General features: G+C 59.6%; 1 protein-coding gene across 4 annotated transcripts in view; it reads right to left on the bottom strand.

Annotated features, from left to right (window-relative positions):
- The window catches only part of CBS (cystathionine beta-synthase), a 224249-nt gene extending 200985 nt beyond the window's left edge, over nucleotides 1-23264 (bottom strand). Inside the window, exon 1 of one of the 4 annotated variants that reach the window (XM_063956910.1) lies at nucleotides 23120-23264. The gene's annotated coding sequence lies outside the window, so the exon portion shown is untranslated. Of the gene's footprint in view, nucleotides 1-20121; nucleotides 20147-23035; nucleotides 23100-23119 lie in introns of those variants that run through there. The other 3 variants (XM_063956913.1, XM_063956911.1, XM_063956912.1) reach the window with 3 other exon arrangements.
- Between the last annotated feature and the right edge of the window lie 229 nt (nucleotides 23265-23493).

The following is a 23493-nucleotide window of genomic DNA, read 5'->3' as shown; positions in this document are numbered from 1 at the left end:
ACCGACTAAAGTAAACGGGCGTTTTAAAACCCTTGACGGTGTTTTTGATACGTCTGGACCGTACTAATTGTTTGTCGGCCGTTTCATGTCGTCAACCGACCTTGCAGCGTGTTGACATTATCACGTAATTTCCTAAATAAGCCATCCATTCCGGTGTCGACTCCCTAGAGAGTGACATCACCATTACAGGCAATTGCTCTGCCTCCTCACCAACATCGTCCTCCTACCTGTCGACACACACGTACCGACACACAGCACACACACAGGGAATGCTCTGATAGAGGACAGGACCCACTAGCCCTTTGGAGAGACAGAGGGAGAGTTTGCCAGCACACACCAAAAACGCTATAATTATATAGGGACAACCTTATATAAGTGTTTTCCCTTATAGCATCTTAATATATATATAAGCATATCGCCAAATTAGTGCCCCCCCTCTCTGTTTTAACCCTGTTTCTGTAGTGCAGTGCAGGGGAGAGCCTGGGAGCCTTCCCTCCAGCCTTTCTGTGAGGGAAAATGGCGCTGTGTGCTGAGGAGATAGGCCCCGCCCCTTTTTCGGCGGCCTCGTCTCCCGCTCTTAACGGATTCTGGCAGGGGTTAAATATCTCCATATAGCCTCCGGAGGCTATATGTGAGGTATTTTTAGCCAAAATAGGTATTCATTTGCCTCCCAGGGCGCCCCCCTCCCAGCGCCCTGCACCCTCAGTGACTGCCGTGTGAAGTGTGCTGAGAGGAAAATGGCGCACAGCTGCAGTGCTGTGCGCTACCTTTAGAAGACTGAGGAGTCTTCTGCCGCCGATTCTGGACCTCTTCTTACTTCAGCATCTGCAAGGGGGCCGGCGGCAAGGCTCCGGTGACCATCCAGGCTGTACCTGTGATCGTCCCTCTGGAGCTAATGTCCAGTAGCCAAGAAGCCAATCCATCCTGCACGCAGGTGAGTTCACTTCTTCTCCCCTAAGTCCCTCGTTGCAGTGATCCTGTTGCCAGCAGGACTCACTGTAAAATAAAAAACCTAAGCTAAACTTTCCTAAGCAGCTCTTTAGGAGAGCCACCTAGATTGCACCCTTCTCGGCCGGGCACAAAAATCTAACTGGCTTGGAGGAGGGTCATAGGGGGAGGAGCCAGTGCACACCACCTGATCCTAAAGCTTTACTTTTTTTGTGCCCTGTCTCCTGCGGAGCCGCTATTCCCCATGGTCCTTTCAGGAACCCCAGCATCCACTAGGACGATAGAGAAAGGTATATTACATTGCTGCCCAGGGCGCCCCCCCCAGCGCCCTGCACCCTCAGTGACCGCTGGTGTGAAGTGTGCGGAGAGCAATGGCGCACAGCTGCAGTGCTGTGCGCTACCTCATGAAGACTGAGACGTCTTCTGCCGCCGGTTTCTGGACCTCTTCTCTATTCGGCATCTGCAAGGGGGTCGGCGGCGCGGCTCCGGTGACCCATCCAGGCTGTACCTGTGATCGTCCCTCTGGAGCTAGTGTCCAGTAGCCTAAGAAGCCAATCCATCCTGCACGCAGGTGAGTTCACTTCTTCTCCCCTAAGTCCCTCGTTGCAGTGAGCCTGTTGCCAGCAGGACTCACTGAAAATAAAAAACCTAACAAACTTTTTCTAAGCAGCTCTTTAGGAGAGCCACCTAGATTGCACCCTGCTCGGACGGGCACAAAAACCTAACTGAGGCTTGGAGGAGGGTTATAGGGGGAGGAGCCAGTACACACCACCTAGTGGTCAAACTTTTAAATTTTGTGCCCTGTCTCCTGCGGAGCCGCTATTCCCCATGGTCCTGACGGAGTCCCAGCATCCACTAGGACGTCAGAGAAATGGCTGTGCACCGACGCTTCCCATCCAACCTGATGGAGCTTGAGAGGTGCAGCAAAGAGGAAGGGCAAAACTGCCCAAAGACAGGTGTGCCAAGCTTGTGGCATCATATCCAAAAAGACTTGAGGCTGTAATTGCTGCCAAAGGTGCGTCAACAAAGTATTGAGCAGAGGCTGTGAATACTTATGTACATGTGATCTCTTAGTTTTCTATCTCCTATATAACTGCTCAGATCTGTCACTATGTGACCGTGTGGCTAACGTTGGGCGGAGTCACAGCGCTGGGCAGAGTCACAGTCATAGAGTAACACATCTGGCCAAAAACCTCGCCGCCATCTTCCCCGCCAGACGCGTCCTCCTCCGCCCGGTTCCCGGCTCCTTTGCTTTGTTTAGGAGGTGGCTGAGCCCGGCCACAGGATGAGGCCGCCTCCCGCCGTAGCCGACGCGGCTCCCCATCTCCCCTCTCCCGACTCACTATCAGCCGCCGGGGGTGCGCCCAGTGTCACTGAGAGGCGTGCTCCCTCCCGTCATCTGCTGCAGACTAGCCGTGAACCCGTCTCCCAGCCCACGCTGTCATTACCTGGACAGCATGAGCAGCAGCAAGTGTGCGGGAACACACACCAGAGATTGTGTGTGTGCTGGGTATAGCGTGTGCATGGGGTATGTGGACAGTGTATCATGTACAGTGGCCCTCCTCCACCCGCCCCTCCACCACCCGCAGGAACCCAGCACCCTTCACCACCCACATAGACCCCGGACCCCACCCGTGGAAAATCCGCACCCGCCCTTCCCCCACTCACGTCGCCTCCTACCCCGCCCAGGACACCCACCCACCCACAGACACTCTCCTCCATCCACGGTACCCTACCCCTTCCCCACCCGCGGTGCACCCGCCCCTTCCTCACCCAGAGTACCTCCGGAACCCCTCCCCCATCCGTCGCAGCCCGCACCTGCCCCTCCCACACACACATCACGGTTGCCCCTACCCCACCTGCAGCCCCTCCGGAACCCTTCCCCCATTCACGGTCCCCACTCCCCCGACCCTACCTATCCCACTGGTAGCACCCCCCCCTCCCCCCCCAAGTGCACCTCCCCCAACCACAGCACTTCTGGACACCCTCCCCCATGCGTGGCACCCTCTGCACCCGTCCCTCCCCAAATTCATCCATTTAAAAATTGCGTCTGGTGTGTAAGGTTAACCCCTTACGTGTCACGGCTGCCACTGTCCATGTGGCCGCCAGGGTCTCCGGCCACAATTCCATTTTGGAATAACGATGTAACATAACAAAATGTGGGAAAAGTGAAGCGCTGTGAATACTTTGCGGATGCACTGTATAGTGGGATATGGAATGGCGCACCATACGCGAGACATCACCCTCGTCCATTACATCCAGAAGACAATCCCCGGAATCCAGGCACCCGGGATCATTTCACGGCTGGAGAGGATTCTTCTGAACAGTGATTGGATGGAGCCCAGGTTCATGACCCCGGACATCAGTGCTATTTTCAGGAAAACAATCTAGTCTCCGGTGTATGGCCGCCACCCCCTCCCCCCGCCCCCAGTGTAAATACACCTCACCTCTAGGACATGTAAACAACGCATATACAGTATAGGAAACAATGACTCAGCACACACAGCTAGTGACCTCCTCCTACATCACACACATGTACTAAGCCTTGGAGAAAGATACAATACCAACCACTCCGATCTCTCTCCAAAGCTTAGTACATCTCCCCCAGTGCCTTCCTCACATACCTCTGCAACATGCCCAACTGCCGCAACCCCTCCCCTCTCCCACCTACACAACTGCCGCCACCCCTCCCTCACCTCCACAACTACCGCCACCCCTCTCCCACCTACTCAACTACAGCTACCCCTCCCCAACACACACATCCTACGCCACCCCTCCCCTCTCCCACCTACACAACTGCCGCCACCCCTCCCTTCTCCTCTCCCACCTACTCAACTGCCGAAACCCCTCCCCTCTCCCACCTACACAACTGCCGCCACACCTCCCTTCTCCTCTCCCACCTACACAACTGCCGCCACCCCTCCCCCACCTACACAACTACCGCCACCCCTCCCCTCTCCTACCTACTCAACTACCGCTACCCCTCCCCAACACACACATCCTACGCCACCCCTCTCCTACCTACTCAACTACCGCCACCCATCCCTTCTCCTCTCCCACCTACTCAAGTACCGCTACCCCTCCCCAACACACACATCCTACGCCACCCCTCCCCTCTCCCACCTCCACAACTACCGCCACCCCTCCCCCACCTCCACAACTACCGCCACCCCTCTCCCACCTACTCAACTACCGCTACCCCTCCCCAACACACACATCCTACGCCACCCCTCCCCTCTCCTACCTACACAACTACCGCCACCCCTCCCCTCTCCCACAACTACCGCTACCCCTCTCCCACCTCCACAACTACCGCCACCCCTCCCCTCCCTACACAACTACCGCCACCCCTCCCCTCTCCCACCTACTCAACTACCGCTACCCCTCCCCAACACACACATCCTACGCCACCCCTCCCCTCTCCCACCTACACAACTGCCGCCACCCCTCCCCCACCTCCACAACTACCGCCACCCCTCTCCCACCTACTCAACTACCGCTACCCCTCCCCAACACACACATCCTACGCCACCCCTCCCCTCTCCTACCTACACAACTGCCGCAACCCCTCCCCTCTCCCACCTACACAACTGCCGCCACCCCTCCCCTCTCCCACCTACACAACTACCGCCACCCCTCCCCCACCTACACAACTACCGCCACCCCTCTCCCATCTACTCAACTGCCGCCACCCCTCCCCTCCCTACACAACTACCGCCACCCCTCCCCCACAACTACCGCCACCCCTCCCCTCCCTACACAACTACCGCCACCCCTCCCCTCTCCCACCTACACAACTGCCGCCACCCCTCCCTTCTCCTCTCCCACCTACTCAACTACCGCTACCCCTCCCCAACACACACATCCTACGCCACCCCTCCCCTCTCCCACCTCCACAACTACCGCCACCCCTCTCCCACCTACTCAACTACCGCTACCCCTCCCCAACACACACATCCTACGCCACCCCTCCCCTCTCCCACCTCCACAACTACCGCCACCCCTCCCCCACCTACACAACTACCGCCACCCCCCACCTACACAACTACCGCTACCCCTCCCCAACACACACATCCTACGCCACCCCTCCCCTCCTCCACAACTACCGCCACCCCTCCCCCACCTCCACAACTACCGCCACCCATCCCCCACCTACACAACTACCATCACCCCTCCCCCACCTACACAACTACCGCTACCCCTCCCCAACACACACATCCTACGCCACCCCTCCCCTCTCCCACCTCCACAACTACCGCCACCCCACCTCCACAACTACCGCCACCCCTCTCCCACCTACTCAACTACCGCTACCCCTCCCCAACACACATCCTACGCCACCCCTCCCCTCTCCCACCTCCACAACTACCGCCACCCCTCCCCCACCTACACAACTACCGCCACCCCTCCCCTCTCCTACCTACTCAACTACCGCTACCCCTCCCCAACACACACATCCTACGCCACCCCTCCAATCTCCCACCTCCACAACTGCCGCCACCCCTCCCTTCTCCTTTCCCACCTACTCAACTACCGCTCCCCCTCCCCAACACACACATTCTACGCCACCCCTCCCCTCTCCCACCTCCACAACTACCGCCACCCCTCCCCTCTCCCACCTACACAACTGCTGCCACCCATCCTCTCCTCTCCCACCTACTCAACTACCGCTACCCCTCCCCAACACACACATCCTACGCCACCCCTCCCCTCTCCCACCTACACAACTGCCGCCACCCCTCCCCCACCTCCACAACTACCGCCACCCCTCTCCCACCTACTCAACTACCGCTACCCCTCCCCAACACACACATCCTACGCCACCCCTCCCCTCTCCTACCTACACAACTGCCGCAACCCCTCCCCTCTCCCACCTACACAACTGCCGCCACCCCTCCCCTCTCCCACCTACACAACTACCGCCACCCCTCCCCCACCTACACAACTACCGCCACCCCTCTCCCACCTACTCAACTGCCGCCACCCCTCCCCTCCCTACACAACTACCGCCACCACTCCCCCACCTCCACAACTACCGCCACCCCTCCCCTCCCTACACAACTACCGCCACCCCTCCCCTCTCCCACCTACACAACTGCCGCCACCCCTCCCTTCTCCTCTCCCACCTACTCAACTACCGCTACCCCTCCCCAACACACACATCCTACGCCACCCCTCCCCTCTCCCACCTCCACAACTACCGCCACCCCTCCCCCACCTACTCAACTACCGCTACCCCTCCCCAACACACACATCCTATGCCACCCCTCCCCTCTCCCACCTCCACAACTACCGCCACCCCTCCCCCACCTACACAACTACCGCCACCCCCCCACCTACACAACTACCGCTACCCCTCCCCAACACACACATCCTACGCCACCCCTCCCCTCTCCCACCTCCACAACTACCGCCACCCCTCCCCCACCTCCACAACTACCGCCACCCCTCCCCCACCTACACAACTACCATCACCCCTCCCCCACCTACACAACTACCGCTACCCCTCCCCAACACACACATCCTACGCCACCCCTCCCCTCTCCCACCTCCACAACTACCGCCACCCCCACCTCCACAACTACCGCCACCCCTCTCCCACCTACTCAACTACCGCTACCCCTCCCCAACACACATCCTACGCCACCCCTCCCCTCTCCCACCTCCACAACTACCGCCACCCCTCCCCCACCTACACAACTACCGCCACCCCTCCCCTCTCCTACCTACTCAACTACCGCTACCCCTCCCCAACACACACATCCTACGCCACCCCTCCAATCTCCCACCTCCACAACTGCCGCCACCCCTCCCTTCTCCTCTCCCTACTCAACTACCGCTCCCCCTCCCCAACACACACATTCTACGCCACCCCTCCCCTCTCCCACCTCCACAACTACCGCCACCCCTCCCCTCTCCCACCTACACAACTGCCGCCACCCATCCTCTCCTCTCCCACCTACTCAACTACCGCTACCCCTCCCCAACACACACATCCTACGCCACCCCTCCCCTCTCCCACCTCCACAACTACCGCCACCCCTCCCCCACCTACACAACTACCGCCACCCCTCCCATCTCCCACCTCCACAACTACCGCAACCCCTCCCCTCTCCCACCTACACAACTGCCGCCACCCATCCCTTCTCCTCTCCCACCTACTCAACTGCCGCAACCCCTCCCCTCTCCCACCTACACAACTGCCGCCACACCTCCCTTCTCCTCTCCCACCTACTCAACTGCCGCAACCCCTCCCCTCTCCCACCTACACAACTGCCGTCACACCTCCCTTCTCCTCTCCCACCTACTCAACTGCCGCAACCCCTCCCCTCTCCCACCTACACAACTGCCGCCACACCTCCCTTCTCCTCTCCCACCTACTCAACTGCCGCAACCCCTCCCCTCTCCCACCTACACAACTGCCGCCACACCTCCCTTCTCCTCTCCCACCTACTCAACTGCCGCAACCCCTCCCCTCTCCCACCTACACAACTGCCGCCACACCTCCCTTCTCCTCTCCCACCTACTCAACTACCGCTACCCCTCCCCAACACACACATCCTACGCCACCCCTCCCCTCTCCTACCTCCACAACTACCGCCACCCCTCCCCCACCTACACAACTGCCGCCACCCATCCCTTCTCCTCTCCCACCTACTCAACTACTGCTACCCCTCCCCAACACACACATCCTACACCACCCCTCCCCTCTCCCACCTACACAACTGCCGCCACACCTCCCTTCTCCTCTCCCACCTACTCAACTACCGCTACCCCTCCCCAACACACACATCCTACGCCACCCCTCCCCTCTCCCACCTCCACAACTACCGCCACCCCTCCCCCACCTACACAACTACCGCCACCCCTCCCCTCTCCTACCTACTCAACTACCGCTACCCCTCCCCAACACACACATCCTACGCCACCCCTCCCCTCTCCCACCTCCACAACTACCGCTGCCCCTCCCCCACCTACACAACTACCGCCACCCCTCCCCTCTCCCCCCTACACAACTGCCGCCACCCCTCCCTTCTCCTCTCCCCACCTACTCAACTACCGCTACCCCTCCCCCACCTACACAATTACCGCCACCCCTCCCCTCTCCCACCTCCACAACTACCGCCACTCTCCCCCACCTACACAACTACCGCCACCCCTCCCCTCTCCTACCTACTCAACTACCGCTACCCCTCCCCCACCTCCACCTCCACAACTACCGCCACCCCTCCCTCCCTCTCCTACCTACTCAACTACCGCTACCCCTCCCCAACACACACATCCTACGCCACCCCTCCCCTCTCCCACCTCCACAACTACCGCCACCCCTCCCCCACCTACACAACTACCGCCAACCCTCCCCTCTCCTACCTACTCAACTACCGCTACCCCTCCCCAACACACACATCCTACGCCACCCCTCCCCTCTCCCACCTCCACAACTACCGCCACCCCTCCCCCACCTACACAACTACCGCCAACCCTCCCCTCTCCTACCTACTCAACTACCGCTGCCCCTCCCCAACACACACATCCTACGCCACCCCTCCCCTCTCCCACCTCCACAACTACCGCTACCCCTCCCCCACCTACACAACTACCGCCACCCCTCCCCTTCCCCACCTACACAACTACCGCCACCCCTCCCCTCCCTACACAACTACCGCAACCCCTCCCCTCTCCCACCTACACAACTGCCGCCACACCTCCCTTTTCCTCTCCCACCTACTCAACTACCGCTACCCCTCCCCAACACACATCCTACGCCACCCCTCCCCTCTCCCACCTACACAACTACCGCCACCCCTCCCCCACCTACACAACTACCGCCACCCCTCCCCTACCTCCACAACTACCGCCACCCCTCCCCTCCCTACACAACTACCGCCACCCCTCCCCTCTCCCACCTACACAACTGCCGCCACCCCTCCCTTCTCCTCTCCCACCTACTCAACTACTGCTACCCCTCCCCAACACACACATCCTACGCCACCCCTCCCCTCTCCCACCTACACAACTGCCGCCTCCCCTCCCTTCTCCTCTCCCAGCTACTCAACTACCGCTACCCCTCCCCAACACACACATCCTACGCCACCCCTCCCCTCTCCCACCTCCACAACTACCGCCACCCCTCCCCCACAACTACCGCCACCCCTCCCCTCCCTACACAACTACCGCCACCCCTCCCCTCTCCTACCTACTCAACTACCGCTACCCCTCCCCAACACACACATCCTACGCCACCCCTCCCCTCTCCCACCTCCACAACTACCGCTACCCCTCCCCCACCTACACAACTACCGCCACCCCTCCCCTCCCCCACCTACACAACTACCGCCACCCCTCCCCTCTCCCACCTACACAACTACCATCACCCCACCTACACAACTACCGCCACCCCTCCCCTCTCCAACCTACACAACTACCATCACCCCTCCCCCACCTACACAACTACCGCCACCCCTTCCTTCTCCTCTCCCACCTACACAACTGCCGCCACCCCTCCCTTCTCCTCTCCCACCTACTCAAGTACCGCTACCCCTCCCCAACACACACATCCTACGCCACCCCTCCCCTCTCCCACCTCCACAACTACCGCCACCCCTCCCCTCACAACTACCGCCACCCCTCCCTTCTCCTACCTACTCAACTACCGCTACCCCTCCCCAACACACACATCCTACGCCACCCCTCCCCTCTCCCACCTCCACAACTACTGCTACCCCTCCCCCACCTACACAACTACCGCCACCCCTCCCCTCCCCCACCTACACAACTACCGCCACCCCTCCCCTCTCCCACCTACACAATTACCATCACCCCACCTACACAACTACCGCCACCCTTCCCCTCTCCAACCTACACAACTACCATCACCCCTCCCCCACCTACACAACTACCGCCACCCCTCCCTTCTCCTCTTCCACCTACACAACTACCATCACCCCTCCCCCACCTACTCAACTACCGCTACCCCTCCCCAACACACACATCCTACGCCACCCCTCCCCTCTCCCACCTACACAACTGCCGCCACCCCTCCCCTCTCCTCTCCCAGCTACTCAACTACTGCTACCCCTCCCCAACACACACATCCTACGCCACCCCTCCCCTCTCCCACAACTACCGCCACCCCTCCTCCACAACTACCGCCACCCCTTCCCAACACACATCTGACGCCACCTTCCCTCCCCCACCTACACAACTACCGCCACCCCTTCCCAACACACATCTGACGCCACCCCTCCCCCACCTACACAACTACCGCCACCCCCCACCTACACAACTACCGTCACCCCTCCCCTCTCCTACCTACTCAACTACCGCTACCCCTCCCCAACACACACATCCTACGCCACCCCTCCCCTCTCCTACCTACTCAACTACCGCTACCCCTCCCCAACACACACATCCTACGCCACCCCTCCCCTCTCCCACCTCCACAACTACCGCCACCCCTTCCCCACCTACACAACTACCGCCACCCCTCCCCTCTCCTACCTACTCAACTACCGCTACCCCTCCCCAACACACACATCCTACGCCACCCCTCCCCTCTCCCACAACTACCGCTACCCCTCCCCCACCTACACAACTACCGCCACCCCTCCCCTCTCCCACCTCCACAACTACCGCTACCCCTCCCCCACCTACACAACTACCGCCACCCCTCCCCTCCCCCACCTACACAACTACCGCCACCCCTCCCCTCTCCCACCTACACAACTACCATCACCCCTCCCCCACCTACACAACTACTGCCACCCCTTCCCTCCCCCACCTACACAACTACCGCCACCCCTCCCCTCTCCCACCTACACAACTACCATCACCCCTCCCCCACCTACACAACTACTGCCACCCCTTCCCTCCCCCACCTACACAACTACCGCCACCCCTCCCCTCTCCCACCTACACAACTACCATCACCCCTCCCCCACAACTACCGCCACCCCTTCCCTCCCCCACCTACACACATACCGCCACCCCTCCCCTCTCCCACCTACACAACTACCATCACGCCTCCCCCACCTACACAACTGCCGCCACCCCTCCCTTCTCCTCTTCCACCTACACAACTACCATCACCCCTCCCCCACCTACTCAACTACCGCTACCCCTCCCCAACACACACATCCTACGCCACCCCTCCCCTCTCCCACCTTCACAACAACCGCCACCCCTCTCCCACCTACACAACTGCCGCCACACCTCCCTTCTCCTCTCCCACCTACTCAACTACCGCTACCCCTCCCCAACACACACATCCTACGCCACCCCTCCCCTCTCCCACCTCCACAACTACCGCCACCCCTCCCCCACAACTACCGCCACCCCTCCCCTCTCCTACCTACTCAACTACCGCTACCCCTCCCCAACACACACATCCTACGCCACCCCTCCCCTCTCCCACCTCCACAACTACCACTACCCCTCCCCCACCTACACAACTACCGCCACCCCTCCCCCACCTACACAACTACCGCCACCCCTCCCCCACCTACACAACTACCGCCACCCCTCCCCTCTCCACAACTACCGCTACCCCTCCCCCACCTACACAACTACCGCCACCCCACCCCTCCCCTCCCCCACCTACCGCCACCCCTCCCCTCTCCCACCTACACAACTACCATCACCCCTCCCCCACCTACACAACTACTGCCACCCCTTCCCTCCCCCACCTACACAACTACCGCCACCCCTCCCCTCTCCCACCTACACAACTACCATCACCGCTCCCCCACCTACACAACTACTGCCACCCCTTCCCTCCCCCACCTACACAACTACCGCCATCCCTTCCCAACACACATCTGACGCCACCTTCCCTCCCCCACCTACACAACTGCCGCCACACCTCCCCTCCCCTCTCCCACCTCCACAACTGCCGCCACCTCTCCCCCACCTACACAACTACCGCCACCCCTTCCCAACACACATCTGACGCCACCTTCCCTCCCCCACCTACACAACTGCCGCCACACCTCCCCTCCCCAACTGCCGAAACCCCTCCCCAACACACATATCTGCCACCAGTTCTCCCCTCCCCACCTACTCAACTACCGCTACCCCTCCCCAACACACACATCCTACGCCACCCCTCCCCTCTCTCACCTCCACAACTACGGCCACCCCTCCCCTCTCCCACCTACACAACTACCATCAGGGGCGGAACTGTGGGAGGCAGTGGAGTCGGCTGCCGCCGGGCTCCTGGCCACAAGGGGGCGCATCTCCTCCACTGTCTCCCGCAGCCTGAGAACTGCGCTGCTATTGCAGATGGAGGAGCTGTGTCAGTGACACGGAAGCTGCCTCCTGTAGAGAGAGATGGCACTGGCTGCAGCTAGGGGGAGCTCCAGAGCACAGCTCCTCCCGGGCCCTTAGTAAGCCAGCCGAGGGAAGCTCAGAACTCTCTGCTCCTCCATGCTCTGGATGATAGCCAAAGGTAGGCACTGTGTGGGGGGTGGGGGAGAGGTGTATTTGGGGGGAAGTACTGTGTTTTGTGTGTGCTTGTTTTTAAGTGAGGTGTGTGTGTTTTTAAGGAAAGTTGTACATTCAAGTAAAAGAGGCATGTGTGTGTGTGATGTGTGTGAGAGTGGCATGTGTGTGAGAGGCATGTATGTGTATGTAAGTGGGAGGCATGTGTATGTAAGTGAGAGGCATGTGTGTGTGTGTGTGTGTGTGAGAGAGGCATGTGTATGTAAGTGGGAGGCATGTGTATGTAAGTGAGAGGCATGTGTGTGTGTGTGAGAGGCATGTGTATGTAAGGGGCCCTACACACTCGGCGATGCGCCGCCGAGGTGCCCGACGGCCGACGAGCGACCCAGCGGCGGGGGGGCAGTGACGGGGGGAGTGAAGTTTCTTCACTCCCCCCGTCACCCGGCTCCGTAGACTTGCAGGCAAATATGGACGATCTCGTCCATATTGGCCGGCATGCACAGCCGACATGGCCCCAGCGATGAACGAGCGCGGGGTCGCGCATCGTTCATCGCTGGGGACTCCACACTGCACGATATGAACGTTATCTCGTTCATTAATGAACAAGATCGTTCATATCGTGCAGTGAAATCGCTATGTGTGTAGGGCCTATAAGTGAGAGGCATGTGTATGTAAGTGAGAGGCATGTGTATATGAGAGGCACGTGTATGTGAGAGGCATGTGTATGTGAGAGGTGTGTGTAAGTGAGAGGCACGTGTGTGAGAGGTGTGTGTAAGTGAGAGGTGTATGTAAGTGAGAGGCGTGTGTGTTTAAGTGAGACGTGTGTTTAAGTGAATGAGGCGTTTGTCTTTTTTTTAATATATATCTAGTGTTCACGCTAGGTGTCTGCCCCTTTTTTAGACAGCTGAATCCCGCCCTGCCCGTTTTTGTGCGCCCTGCCGCCCCGCCGTTTGCTGCCTGCCGGACCCCGCCACGTCGCCGGATCCAGCCGTGCGCCGCCGGACCCGGTACGTACATGAGAGTCCCCCTGGGCTAAATTAACCTTGTAAGTATTTTGCAGCTGTAAACATTAATCTCAGTGCTTTCTACCTGGTGCAGTGTGCCTCAGTGCTCTCTACCTGGTGCAGTGTGCCTCAGTGCTCTACCTGGTGCAGTGTGCCTCAGTGCTCCCTACCTGGTGCAGTGTGCCTCAGTGCTCCCTACCTGGTGCAGTGTGCCATTAGTGCTCCCTACCTGGTGCAGTGTGCCTGAGTGCTCCCTACCTGGTGCAGTGTGCCTGAGTGCTCCCTACCTGGTGCAGTGTGCCTGAGTGCTCCCTACCTGGTGCAGTGTGCCTCAGTGCTCCCTACCTGGTGCAGTGTGCCTCAGTGCTCTCTACCTGGTGCAGTGTGCCTCAGTGCTCCCTACCTGGTGCAGTGTGCATGAGTGCTCCCTACCTGGTGCAGTGTGCCTGAGTGCTCCCTACCTGGTGCAGTGTGCCTCAGTGCTCCCTACCTGGTGCAGTGTGCCTCAGTGCTCCCTACCTGGTGCAGTGTGCCTCAGTGCTCTCTACCTGGTGCAGTGTGCCTCAGTGCTCCCTACCTGGTGCAGTGTGCCTGAGTGCTCCCTACCTGGTGCAGTGTGCCTGAGTGCTCCCTACCTGGTGCAGTGTGCCTGAGTGCTCCCTACCTGGTGCAGTGTGCCTCAGTGCTCTCTACCTGGTGCAGTGTGCCTCAGTGCTCTCTACCTGGTGCAGTGTGCCTCAGTGCTCCCTACCTGGTGCAGTGTGCCTCAGTGCTCTCTACCTGGTGCAGTGTGCCTCAGTGCTCTCTACCTGGTGCAGTGTGCCTCAGTGCTCTCTACCTGGTGCAGTGTGCCTCAGTGCTCTCTACCTGGTGCAGTGTGCCTCAGTGCTCTCTACCTGGTGCAGTGTGCCTCAGTGCTCTCTACCTGGTGCAGTGTGCCTCAGTGCTCTCTACCTGGTGCAGTGTTCCTCAGTGCTCTCTACCTGGTGCAATGTGCTTCAGTGCTCCCTACCTGACGCAATGTGTATAATGTGCTCTATCTGGCGCAATATGTATAATGTGCTCTATCTGGCGCAATGTGTATAATGTGCTCTATCTGGCGCAATGTGTATAATGTGCTCTATCTGGCGCAATATGTATAACGTGCTCTAGCCTCTACCTGGCGCAGTGTGTATAGGAGGTTCTAACTGGTGCAATGTGTATTAGGGGCACTACCGTGTGGTGTAATGTGAATTTACACTATTATGTGGCCACGCCCCTTCCCCACGAAACAACGCCCCTAGATTTTTGCTGCGCACCTTCGGTGCGCACTGTCCATGTTTTGCCCATAGGAATGGGAGCACCAAGCATTATAGTATGTACCTAAGTTTGCCCATTTAACTTAAAAATTTACCCTCACGAATGAAAAATGTGCCCTCCCCGTGATCAGCACCCTGCCCTAAAAAAAAAATACTACAGTGAACACTAATTATATTGGCACACCGATGCGCCAAAGCATCTCCATGGAGACCTGGTGGGTGAGGGAGCACTGTAGGTGTACTATAATGGTATGCTGGTGTCTGTTTTATTGTAATGACTGACTTGGAGTGCGTCCACTTTCTATGTGTATCTATATTACTATTGGGAAAGGTACCTGAGCACCCTTCTACTGTTCACCCTGGGTGCGGGACAGCTACATATGGTATGTGTGTGTATGTGTAGGGGGGCACCAAAATGTATCATGCCTCCGGGCGACTGGGACGAACTTACGCCACTGACTACCATCACCCCTCCCCCACCAACACAACTACCGCCACCCCTTCCCTCTCCCACCTACACAACTACCATCACCCCTCCCCCACAACTGCCGCCACCCCTTTCCTCTCCCACCTCCACAACTGCTGACACCCCTCCCTTCTCCTCTCCCACCTACTCAACTACCGCTACCCCTCCCCAACACACACATCCTACGCCACCCCTCCCCTCTCCCACCTCCACAACTGCCGACACCCCTCCCCCACCTACACAACTACCGCCACCCCTCCCCCACCTACACAACTACCGCCACCCCTCCCCCACCTACACAACTGCCGACACCCCTCCCTTCTCCTCTCCCACCTACTCAACTACCGCTACCCCTCCCCAACACACACATCCTACGCCACCCCTCCCCTCTCCCACCTCCACAACTGCCGACACCCCTCCCCCACCTACACAACTACCGCCACCCCTCCCCAACCTACACAACTACCGCCACCCCTCTCCCACCTACACAACTACCGTCAGCCCTTCCCCACCTACACAACTACCATCACCCCTCCCCCACCTACACAACTACCGCCACCCCTCTCCCACCTACACAACTGCCGACACCCCTCCCTTCTCCTCTCCCACCTACTCAACTATCGCTATCCCTCCCCAACACACACATCCTACGCCACCCCTCCCCTCTCCCACCTACACAACTACCGCCACAACTACCGCCACCCCTTCCCAACACACATCTGACGCCACCTTCCCTCCCCCACCTACACAACTGCCGCCACACCTCCCCTCTCCCACCTACACAACTGCCGACACCCATCCCCAACACACACATCCTACGCCACCCCTCCCCTCTCCTACCTACACAACTACCGTCAGCCCTCCCCCACCTACACAACTACCATCACCCCTCCCCCACCTCCACAACTACCACCACCCCTTCCCTCTCCCATCTCCACAACTGCCGCCACCCCTTCCCTCTCCCACCTCCACAACTGCCGCCACCCATCCCCAACACACATATCTGCCACCAGTTCACCCCTCCCCCACTACACAACTACCGCCACTTCTCCCCCACCTACACAACTACCACTACCCCTCCCCAACGCACACCTCTGCCACCAGTTCTCCCCTCTCCCACCTACACAACTACCGCTACCCCTCCCCCACCTACACAACTACCGCCACCCCTTCCCAACACACATCTGATGCCACCTTCCCTCCCCCACCTACACAACTGTCGCCACACCTCCCCTCCCCTCTCCCACCTACACAACTGCCGACACCCCTCTCCAACACACATATCTGCCACCAGTTCTCCCCACCTACTCAACTACCGCTACCCCTCCCCAACACACATATCCGACGCCACCCCTCCCCTCTCCCACCTCCACAACTGCAGTCACCCCTCCACTCTCCCACCTCCACAACTGCCGCCACCCCTCCCCAACACACACCTGCCACCAGTTCACCCCTACCCCACTACACAACTACCGCCACCTCTCCCCCACCTACACAACTACCACTAGCCCTCCCCAACGCACACATCTGCCACCAGTTCTCCCCTCTCCCACCTACACAACTACCGCTACCCCCTCCCAAGCACACACATCCAACGCAACCACTTTCCTTTCCCACCTCCACAACTGCCGCCACCCCTCCCCTCTCCCACCTACACAACTGCCTCCACACCTCCCCTCCCCTACCTCCACAACTGCCGCCACCTCTCCCCCACCTACACAACTACCGCCACCCCTTCCCAACACACATCTGACGCCACCTTCCCTCCCCCACCTACACAACTGCCGCCACACCTCCCCTCCCCTCTCCCACCTACACAACTGCCGAAACCCCTCCCCAACACACATATCTGCCACCACTTCTCCTCTCCCACCTACTCAACTACCGCTACCCCTCCCCAACACACACATCCTACGCCACCCCTCCCCTCTCTCACCTCCACAACTACCGCCACCCCTCCCCCACCTACACAACTACCGCCACCCCTCCCCTCTCCTACCTACTCAACTACCGCTACCCCTCCCCAACACACACATCCTACGCCACCCCTCCCCTCTCCCACCTCCACAACTACCGCTACCCCTCCCCCACCTACACAACTACCGCCACCCCTCCCCCACCTACAAAACTACCGCCACCACTTCCCTCTCCCACCTCCACAACTACCACTACCCCTCCCCCACCTACACAACTACCGCCACCCCTCCCCTCCCCCACCTACACAACTACCGCCACCCCTCCCCTCTCCCACCTACACAACTACCATCACCCCTCCCCCACCTACACAACTACTGCCACCCCTTCCCTCCCCCACCTACACAACTACCGCCACCCCTCCCCTCTCCCACCTACACAACTACCATCACCCCTCCCCCACCTACACAACTACTGCCACCCCTTCCCTCCCCCACAACTACCGCCACCCCTTCCCAACACACATCTGACGCCACCTTCCCTCCCCCACCTACACAACTGCCGCCACACCTCCCCTCCCCTACCTCCACAACTGCCGCCACCTCTCCCCCACCTACACAACTACCGCCACCCCTTCCCAACACACATCTGACGCCACCTTCCCTCCCCCACCTACACAACTGCCGCCACACCTCCCCTCCCCTCTCCCACCTACACAACTGCCGAAACCCCTCCCCAACACACATATCTGCCACCAGTTCTCCTCTCCCACCTACTCAACTACCGCTACCCCTCCCCAACACACACATCCTACGCCACCCCTCCCCTCTCTCACCTCCACAACTACGGCCACCCCTCCCCTCTCCCACCTACACAACTACCATCACCCCTCCCCCACCAACACAACTACCGCCACCCCTTCCCTCTCCCACCTACACAACTACCGCCACCCCTCTCCCACCTACACAACTACCATCACCCCACCTCCACAACTGCCGCCACCCCTTTCCTCTCCCACCTCCACAACTGCTGACACCCCTCCCTTCTCCTCTCCCACCTACCGCTACCCCTCCCCAACACACACATCCTACGCCACCCCTCCCCTCCCCCACCTCCACAACTACCGCCACCCCTCCCCCACCTACACAACTACCGCCACCCCTCTCCCACCTACACAACTGCCGACACCCCTCCCTTCTCCTCTCCTACCTACACAACTGCCGCAACCCCTCCCCTCTCCCACCTACACAACTGCCGCCACCCCTCCCCTCTCCCACCTACACAACTACCGCCACCCCTCCCCCACCTACACAACTACCGCCACCCCTCTCCCACCTACTCAACTACCACTAGCCCTCCCCAACGCACACATCTGCCACCAGTTCTCCCCTCTCCCACCTACACAACTACCGCTACCCCTCCCAAACACACACATCCAACGCAACCACTTTCCTTTCCCACCTCCACAACTGCCGCCACCCCTCCCCTCTCCCACCTACACAACTGCCTCCACCCCTCCCCAACACACACATCTGCCACCAGTTCTCCCCTCCCCACCTACACAACTACCGCCACCCCTCCCCAACACACATCTGCCACCAGTTCTCCCCTCCCCCACCTACACAACTACCGCCACCCCTCCCCAACACACACCTGCCACCAGTTCTCTCCTCCCCCACCTACACAACTGCCGCCACCGCTTCCCTCTCCCACCTACACAACTCCGCCACCGCTTCCCTCCCCCACCTACACAACTACCGCCACCCCTCCCCCACCTACACAACTACCGCCACCCCTCCCCCACCTACACAACTACCACCACCCTTCCCCCACCTACACAACTACCACTACCCCTCCCCAACACACATAACTACCGCCACCCCTTACCTCTGCCACCTACACATCTAACACCTCCCCAATCCTCTCCCACCTACACAACTACCGCCACCCCTCCCCAACACACACATCTGCCACCACTCCTTCCCTCTCCTACCTACGCTTCTACCTTCATACCTCTGCTCTCCGAGCACACACCTACTGCCACCCGTCCGATCTCCAACATACCCATCTGCCACCTCCCCTCCCTACAGCCACCCTTTCCCTCTCCTACCTACCCATCTGCCACCTCCCCCTACCACCTACAGCCACCCCTTCCCTTTCCCACTAACACATCTGCAGCCACTTTTCCCTCTCCCACCTACACACCTATAGCCACCCCTCCCCTATCCCCGATGCACATACCTACATCCACCCCTACCCTCTTCCTCCCTCGCCTGTCAGCCATGCCCCAGCCTCCCTCGCCTCTAAGGTATACCCCAGCCTCCCTCGCCTCTCAGGTATACCCCAACGTCCCTCGCCTCTCAGGTATACCCCAACGTCCCTCGCCTCTCAGGTATACCCCAACGTCCCTCGCCTCTCATCCTCCCTCACCTCTCTGGCATACCCCAGCCTCCCTCTCCTCTTAGCTATAGCGCAGCCTCCCTCGCCTCTCAGCCATGCCCCAGCCTCCCTCACCTCTCAGGTATACCCCAGCCTCCCTCAGCTCTCAGCCTCCCTCAGCTCTCAGCCTTGCCCCAGCCTCCCTCGCCTCTAAGGTATACCCCAGTCTCCATCACCTCCCAGGTATACCCCAACGTCCCTCGCCTCTCATCCTCCCTCACCTCTCGGGCATACCCCAGCCTCCCTCACCTCTTTGCCATAGCGCAGCCTCCCTCGCCTCTCAGCCATGCCCCAGCCTCCCTCACCTCTCAGGTATACCCCAGCCTCCCTCAGCTCTCAGCCATGCCCCAGCCTCCCTCACCTCTCAGGCATACCCCAGCTTCCCTCACCTCTCAGGCATACCCCAGCCTCCCTCACCTCTCAGGCATACCCCAGCTTCCCTCGCCTCTCAGGTATACCCCAGCATCCCTCGCCTCTCAGGTATACCCCAACCTCCCTCACCTCTCAGCCATGTCCCAGCCTCCCTCACCTCTCAGCCATGCCCCAGCCTCCCTCACCTCTCAGCCATGCCCCAGCCTCCCTCACCTCTCAAGTATACCCCAGCTTCCGTCACCTCTCAGGCATGCCCCAGCCTCCCTCACCTCTCAGGCATACCCCAGCTTCCCTCACCTCTCAGGCATGCCCCAGCCTCCCTCACCTCCCAGGCATACCTCAGCTTCCCTCACCTCTCAGGCATACCCCAGCTTCCCTCAGCTCCCAGGCATACCCCAGCTTCCCTCAGCTCCCAGGCATACCCCAGCTTCCCTCAGCTCCCAGGCATACCCCAGCTTCCCTCACCTCTCAGGCATACCCCAGCTTCCCTCACCTCTCAGGCATACCCCAGCTTCCCTCACCTCTCAGGCATACCCCAGCTTCCCTCACCTCTCAGGCATACCCCAGCTTCCCTCACCTCTCAGGCATACCCCAGCTTCCCTCACCTCTCAGGCATGCCCCAGCCTCCCTCACCTCCCAGGCATACCCCAGCTTCCCTCACCTCCCAGGCATACCCCAGCTTCCCTCACCTCCCAGGCATACCCCCCAGCTTCCCTCACCTCCCAGGCATACCCCAGCTTCCCTCACCTCTCAGGCATGCCCCAGCCTCCCTCACCTCACAGGCATGCCCCAGCTTCCCTCACCTCTCAGGCAGTGGCGTAAGCTCGTCCCAGTTGCCCGGAGGCAAGATAAATATTGGTGCCCCACCTATTTCCTATATTAAGATAAATAAAATGTATGTATGTATGTATGTATGTATGTATGTATGTATGTATGTGCGGTGTTCTGAAAAAAATGTATATACTGTATTTATACATTTAATTGTCTTTTATTTTAAATCACACATTTCCTAGCAGTCATACCCAGGATTAGAACCCATGACCTGTTACACTGACAGCAGACACTTAACTGATGAAGCTATTTGCTCCTGTATGGGAAGTATGAGAATTGGAACTATATGAAGTTACATGTAATTGTCAGAGAAGTATCTTCATATAGTTAAAATTCTCATATTTCCTATACAGGAGCAACAGCCTCATCAGTAATGTGTCTGCTTCCAGTGTAATAGGTTGTGGTTTCTAATCCTGGGTGTGACACTTGTAAAATGTGTACCTACAGTATAATAAAGAGGGTGTGATGTGTAATGTGCAGGGACCAGTGAGGAAGTTGGCCACTGAAAAGACAGCGACAGATATCAATTAAATTAATTCAATGGCGTCACAGAATGGGAGGAGAGGTGCCCCCCTTCAGAGCAGGAGCCCGGCGGCAGATGACTCCGTTGCCTCCCAGAGTTCTGCCTCTGCTCACAGGCATGCCCCAGCCTCCCTCGCCTCCCAGGCATACCCCAGCTTCCCTCACCTCCCAGGCATACCCCAGCTTCCCTCACCTCCCAGGCATACCCCAGCCTCACTCACCTCTCAGCCATGCACCAGCCTCACTCACCTCTCAGGCATACCCCAGCTTCCCTCACCTCCCAGGCATACCCCAGCTTCCCTCACCTTTCAGGCATACCCCAGCCTCCCTCACCTCTCAGGTATACCCCAACCTCCCTCACCTCTCAGGTATACTCCAGCCTCCCTCACCTCTCAGGCATGCCCCAGCCTCCCTCGCCTCTCAGGTATACCCCAGCCTCTCACACCTCTCAGGTATACCCCAGCCTCCCTCACCTCCCAGGCATACCCCAGCCTCCCTTGCCTCTCAGCCATGCCCCAGCCTCTCAGGTATACCCCAGCCTCCCTCGCCTCTCAGCCATGGCCCAGCCTCTCAGGTATACCCCAGCCTCCCTCGCCTCTCAGCCATGCCCCAGCCTCCCTCACCTCTCATGTATACCCCAGCCTCCCTCACCTCTCAGGTATACCCCAGCCTCCCTCACCTCTCAGCCATGCCCCAGCTTCCCTCACCTCTCAGCCATGCCCCAGCTTCCCTCACCTCTCAGGTATACCCCAGCCTCTCACACCTCTCAGGTATACCCAGCCTCCCTCACCTCTCAGGTATACCCCAGCCTCTCACACCTCTCAGGTATACCCCAACCTCTCACACCTCTCAGGTATACCCCAGCCTCTCACACCTCTCAGGTATACCCCAGCCTCTCACACATCTCAGGTATACCATAGCCTCTCACACCTCTCAGGTATACCCCAGCCTCCCTCACCTCTCAGCCATACTCCAGCCTCCCTCACCTCTCAGGTATACCCCAGCCTCTCACACCTCCCAGGCATACCCCAGCCTCCCTCGCCTCTCAGCCATGCCCCAGCCTCTCAGGTATACCCCAGCCTCCCTCACCTCTCAGGTATACTCCAGCCTCCCTCACCTCTCAGGTATACTCCAGCCTCCCTCACCTCTCAGCCATGCCCCAGCCTCCCTCACCTCTCAGCCATGCCCCAGCCTCCCTCACCTCTCAGCCATGCCCCAGCCTCCCTCACCTCTCAAGTATACCCCAGCTTCCCTCACCTCCCAGGCATACCCCAGCCTCCCTCACCTCTCAGGCATACCCCCCAGCCTCCCTCACTTCTCAGGCATACCCCCCAGCCTCCCTCACCTCTCAGGCATACCCCCCAGCCTCCCTCACCTCTCAGGCATACCCCCCAGCCTCCCTCACCTCTCAGGCATACCCCCCAGCCTCCCTCACCTCTCAGGCATACCCCAGCTTCCCTCACCTCTCAGGCATACCCCAGCTTCCCTCACCTCTCAGGTATACCCCAGCCTCCCTCACCTCTCAGCCATGCCCCAGCCTCTCAGGTATACCCCAGCCTCCCTCACCTCTCAGGCATGCCCCAGCCTCCCTCACCTCTCAAGTATACCCCAGCCTCCCTCACCTCTCAGGCATACCCCAGCCTCCCTCACTTCTCAGGCATACCCCCCAGCCTCCCTCACCTCTCAGGCATACCCCAGCCTCCCTCACCTCTCAGCCATGCCCCAGCCTCTCAGGTATACCCCAGACTCCCTCGCCTCTCAGCCATGCCCCAGCCTCTCAGGTATACCCCAGCCTCCCTCACCTCTCAGGCATGCCCCAGCCTCCCAGGTATACCCCAGCCTCCCTCGCCCCTCCGCCTCCCCGCTGCCCGGGAACGTCACCTCACCGTAGGACAGCAGCAGGATACGGAGCTCGGGGCAGGGCCGGTGCTGCAGTCGGTGGGTGTGAGTGACGGCCTGCGGGCCGCGCTCCTATTGGCCGGAGAGAAGGCGGTGGTCCGCAGACCTGTATGCGATTCGCCTCAACCCCGTCTCCTAGCAACCAGATGCTCCAATGAGCATCAGCGTCACACGAACCACGTGACCCAGTGGGCGGACACAAGGTTTATCTACCTGAAACATGATGCAACACTAATAAGGCTGCAGATAACATCAGATGTGACGCAGTACTAATACTACAGAGGAGTAATATGACGCAGTACTAATACTACAGAGGCGTAATATGACGCAGTACTAATACTACAGAGGAGTAATATGACGC

Source organism: Pseudophryne corroboree, chromosome 2 (assembly GCF_028390025.1).
Source record: "Pseudophryne corroboree isolate aPseCor3 chromosome 2, aPseCor3.hap2, whole genome shotgun sequence".
Lineage (NCBI taxonomy): Eukaryota > Metazoa > Chordata > Amphibia > Anura > Myobatrachidae > Pseudophryne > Pseudophryne corroboree.
The sequence above is the reverse complement of the archived record's forward strand: the minus strand, read 5'-3'. Positions and strand labels throughout refer to the sequence as shown.